This window comes from Limulus polyphemus, unplaced genomic scaffold (assembly GCF_000517525.1).
Source record: "Limulus polyphemus unplaced genomic scaffold, Limulus_polyphemus-2.1.2 Scaffold1892, whole genome shotgun sequence".
NCBI classification, from domain to species: Eukaryota; Metazoa; Arthropoda; class Merostomata; order Xiphosura; family Limulidae; genus Limulus; species Limulus polyphemus.
This window is the reverse complement of record NW_013667502.1, coordinates 133,178-138,751: the sequence shown is the minus strand read 5'-3', so window position 1 is coordinate 138,751 and position 5,574 is coordinate 133,178. Positions and strand designations below refer to the sequence as shown.

Sequence of the window (5,574 nt, the reverse complement as noted above, 5' to 3'; positions counted from 1 at the left end):
TGAAGTTCCCGATTAATAAGTGTTAATCACAATTATAACTTACGAAGTTTATAGCACATAAATTACAACTACCCAATAATAGATACTGTTTTTTGGCGCTTCGCGTTGGTTATATTTATAGGCGTGTGGAGAGTTTCTCGAAATTTCAGTTTTACGTAACAATATCGACGCTAACACTAGCTTTCACGTACACACACATATATTGTTGATTCTTACACTCGAGAATCTTTTACAACTTTAGATAATAGACGGAAGTTGCGCAATACATATTTAACAGTTATGTACGTTTATAAATATAAATTTAATTTAAACAAACATCGATATTAAAATATAAATACAATAATAAATCTGTCACAGTCCTCAGCTCCAAAGTGTGGAGCGTGTTTTTGGGACAACAGGTAAAACAATCCTCGAATTTATAATCCGGGCAGGCTAACCCTCGGATCAGGTAGACTTTTATTCTCTTATTAAATATTTTTGTTTTTAGGCCTGGCATAGTCTGGTGGTTAGGGTGTTAGACTCGCAACCTGTGGGTTGTGAAATCGAAACTCGTCCCCGAACATGCATGCACTTTCAGCAGTGGAGGCGTTATTCGTTGGTAAAGAGTAGCTTAAGAGTTGGTAGAGGGTGGTATTGACTAGCTTTTTTCTCTCTAGCCTATCACTTCAAAATTAGGGACGGCTTGCGCAGATAGCACTAGTGTAGCTTTGTGCAATATTCAACAAACATACAAACAATCCTACTTTCTTTTGAAGTAACATGCAAAGTTATCAGTGTTTGTTAAATATAATTAGCTGACGAGTATAGCTGAATATTTTCCGGTGACGTTTTTCTGACCCCTCCGTATATCTTTTGAAGAACATTACAACATATATTGAAATATCAGAACGAAACGTTTGTTCCATCTTCAAAGGGCACAATGTATATAGAAATATACGTATAGATTATGCTCTTTGTACTCGGTAAATCGAGCGACTTCAGTAAAAATTCTTGTCCGGTTGAAACTAAGATCTAAAGAAATACGTAATTACTCGTAAAGACAAAGAAGAATATTGGATTTCGGAAAACTAAAGAGGCAAATGATTATAATTATTTGAAATGCGAAGCCTGTAGTTTTTTACATTTTTCTTTGTAAACAACATTATTTGTCAAGTGTATCTTGAAAAAAAAAAGCAGTTTTCGAAATCATAAACGCACTAATAGTAAAAATAAACCAATTTCCTAATAATATCCATGTTTAGTGAGTTTGTTGAATAAAAGTGAGCTGTACGTTAAATTTCCCTTCGAAACGTTAATTAAACATATCTAACCGATCACATGACAGTAGCTGCATCAGCTAACGGCCTGCATCTTTGTAAGTTTCATTAGCTGTATTATAATACTATGAACGTAATGCTGGGAGGGAGGGGGGCAATATGCATATGTTCGAAATAATACCTGATTGAATTTGGTATCTATAAAGAAACATCTGTTTTTTAACCCGGAGAAAGAGTTATGCTATTATTACAACGGAAGTCTTATCAATCTACGTGTATAGACGACCGATGATTCAGGGGAAACTTTACTAGCATGCGGGTAGTTGAATAGGTAAGAGCTGGTAATTAATAAAAATATATGGCTTTCACACAATTCACGGAAGCCCGGACCTCACACAATAATATGTGAGCGAGCCCACCATGATTATAATACACGTGTTTTCACCTGTTGCACTAATTGCGAGCTACAGGCCAGTTAATGGAGAGGATAGTGTACATTAAGGGGAAAAACGAGTAATCTGGCTGTTTAGCTTAGAAGTGTTTTTCATTGTCCTTGTTTTTTGTTATTGTTGGGGGGTTTTTTTAAGAATTTTTGCACAAAGCTACACAAAGGATCATCTACACAGGATCATTAGCCGTTACTAATTTTGAACTTATAGAATAGAGGAAAACAGCGCCCACCTCCAACTATTGGACTACTCTTGTCTCATTGTATAGTTGTATTTGACTGTCACTCTTATATAACTCCCAAAGTGTAGTGCACGGTTTAGCTACAATGGGTCACGAACCATTAACTCTCTCAATCTTAGTCCGAGTGGGATAACCATTAGGACAAGCACGACCGAAAAAACTGTTTCTCTATTCTTTTCAATATTTATTGCATTAACTATAACGATATATGCAAGAGAATATGAGGCTTCGTGAATATTAAGTTAAGAAAAACCGACTGTGAAGATGAAAGTACAAAAAGTGAGCAGAAAAACAAAACGACATTCTAAATGCAAGAAAATCATATTGAAAATCAGTTGTAACTGTGGGATGTTGTACATAAGATCAGTTATTCACAGAGAATATTATTTGTTAATTGTAACAGAAATATATTATTAATCACACTGCTAAATGTAGGCGATTTGGGGCAACTAGCGTGTGATAAAATCGACGAAAATGCTAAGAAAGAAACTAACATTTGTAAATATGGTATTACTGAGACAATACAAAAACAAAAAAGTATTAAATAATAATAATAAAACTCATACATAATGAAATAATAAAGAGTAGAAAACTGATTGATATCATTTGACTCCTCATATTTTTCCTACTTTGTCTCTAAAGTATTTTAGATCATGATATTTACCCTATGTTATTTTAGCACATTTCTTTTCTATCACGTGGTGTATAACCCGAAAGGGTTCCGTCCATCTTACTTCGAGCAGTTTCACTTAAGTTTTCCCGGCCTTTCTACCTAAACATTTTCCTTCTATCTCACATCTCTTAGTTTTTCTCCGTTTGTTGCTTTTCATTTTTTTAACAAAATATTTTTGGTTTAGTTTAATTCAGTTTGCTTATTTTTCTAATTTTACTCAGCTTTCTATTAATTAAATATCTTTTGACTATCTTTAAAATCTATTCTGTCTTGTTTTGTCATATTCTATGCAAGTTATCCTTTCATGTAATTAGGTTTTTCTCTTACTTTTATACAATCAATATACATTGTTTTTTTATTATTGTTACTTTCAAAACTATCAATTCTCTAGCTTTTAAGCTTTAGTCATAAAAGTTTATTTCTAATTTATCTATAAATCATTATATACATTTTATTATTTCTGCACCATTTTCTTTTTTCTACCCTCTCTTTAACTCTATTTCTCTGTTATTCCCTCTGAACTGTAGCAAGTTAACTTCTTCAGCTTTTGCTTTTTGACTTGCTCTATTTTTTCGGTCCCATATAACTCTCGATTGATATCTTCTAATCTTTTCTTGCTGTATTTCTGTTGTTCTCATCTTCCCTAGCACCCAGTTGTTGTTCTCACCACCCCTAGCACCCCAATTGTTGTTCCCACTCTCCATAACTCTTTGATTATTATTTTTTAAACTTACCATGTTTTCACTTTGTCTTTTTCTATTTAGCCTGAATTTCTAAACCTGCATTTAAAAAAATGTCTAGCTCTTTGCTACGCTTTATCTGATTATATTATTTTTTCAGCCTAATGTTTTTAATCACATACATATCTCTCCTCTGTCTTCGGGCTCTCGATATCGAATTTTTAATTACATCTAACTGTAGATGTTTTCTCACCTTGCCTAACTCTTTTATCATTGTTTTCCTTAATTATTTTTATCTAAATCTGTGCTTTACTTTTTTCAGCTCTGTACATTAATCGTTGTTCCTAATCCTTTTAGTTTTTATTCTAATTTCACGAAAAACTTTGCAATATTATATACTGTTATATTGCTTGTTTGTTTATAGTTATGCGCAAAGCTACACAATTGGCTATCTGTGCTCTGCCCACCACGGATATCGAAACCAGGTTTCTAGTGTTGTAAGTCCGCAGACATACCGCTGTGCCATTGGGGGCTGTTATATTGCACTTCGTGCATTATTCACGAATCTTGTCTCTTTTAATGTCGTATCGAGAGGCAGACGTTTTATTAAATTAATTTATTTGTTATAAACATGTTCATATTCAGTCGAATATCCAAAAACTACAAAATTGGATTATTATTAATACAAATATATTTGTGACGTTTATTATTTTATTTTGCTATTTTGCTGCTTCTAAATCTATCTGTTTCACTTATATAGTTTATTTTCCATGTGTTTCATCTTTGCCTGAAACTGTTTTGCTCACCAACAGCAATAAAAGGCAAATAGCCAACATCAATTAACCATGAACAATTTAAACTACTTCCAAGATCTCACTGAGTAAAGGATTGTTGGGACTAAATGCATAATTCGCGTGATATAATAACTAAAATTAACAGTACTACATGGAAGTAAAACTTATTAAATAATAAACTATGAGTAAACTTACTTGGTGGAAAGATCTACCCACTGTCCGAGTTCTTGTCAAAGTAAGGTTTGTTGCCACAGGGGGTGATGGCTTTTACGTAGTCTGCTCTCACGAGTGGTGGTGGATCGTCCAACTGTTGTCCAAGCTTTCTGCCTTGGTCCAACTGCTCCTTGGACTACATTCTCTGCATTAAATATTTACACACCACCCCGCATTCTGTAATTCGTCCACAGCCTGCCACCGTGTGTGCGATAATGTCGCTTTCCACCCACGCGCTCTCGCGCGAGACGAATGTCGACTGCTTTTGGTTTGACGTATTTCAAGCTCGGCGCGCCCATTTCGCGCAGTCAAATATTTATGCTTCAAGTTTTTAACAGTTGTTGGCGCTACTGATCTAAGTTAGATTTTTATGACCTTTTCTCTATTCTCATGAAGGCAGTCATAGGTAGAATCACAGTTTTTTACGATGTATTAAAAACAGAGTAAAGAACTCTGTGAAACAGAAGCACTATCTGGCTTTGGCTATAGCCGAATGAAGAACGGTGTACAGATCTATGTGAAGGTCGTTTGTTCGAAATTAATATGAGTTTTGTTTTATTTTCAAATGTTGACTTCTAGGAGCTGCCTTTGTAATGTCTAAACAAATAACAATAACAACACTTCATCAATTTTAAACGTTAACTTCATTGAAATGCAGAATGATGTTTATATAAATGTAAAAAAAGTCTGTGGAAAACTTATGTTTGTAAACAATCTTAATGGCTACAGTTGTACTGAAAATTTATGTTTGTAAACAATCTTAATGGCTACGGTTGTACTATGTAAATAACATACCGTGTTGTGCGTTGAAAATGAAGTTTAAAAGGATAATATTTTATTCGAAGAAAAAGAAGATTATCAAGATTTTATTAAAGAAAATTTCGCATCTTGTGATAAAGCACAGAACTGTAAGTCTAAAAACGTGAGATTTTCGAATTTTGTATTAAGAAAAATTCTGAAAATCTAGAAAGGAATATAATGAAAATTAAATTTGCTTATAAGAATGGTTTAGTAATACATGCTTTAGTGAAACAGATATAAAGTGGAACACACATTTGAAATTTACGACTATGTTCTGATCATTGTACGAATAAGTTTGTTTGTTTGTTTCTTTGAAGTTAAGCACAAAGCTACACATTGGGCTATCTGTGCTCTGCCCACCACGGGTATCGAACCCCGGATTCTAGCATTGTAAGTCCGCAGACCTACCGCTGTGCTACTGGGGGGGGGGGCTTACGAATAAGGAAACTATTTGCTTCACTAATGTT

General features: G+C 34.0%; 1 protein-coding gene across 1 annotated transcript in view; it reads right to left on the bottom strand.

Annotated features, from left to right (window-relative positions):
* Positions 1-4,508, bottom strand: part of LOC106465275 — an 85,708-nt gene extending 81,200 nt beyond the window's left edge. The window contains exon 1 of the mRNA XM_022393135.1: positions 4,289-4,508. The gene's annotated coding sequence lies outside the window, so the exon portion shown is untranslated. The remainder of the gene's footprint in view (positions 1-4,288) is intronic.
* Between the last annotated feature and the right edge of the window lie 1,066 nt (positions 4,509-5,574).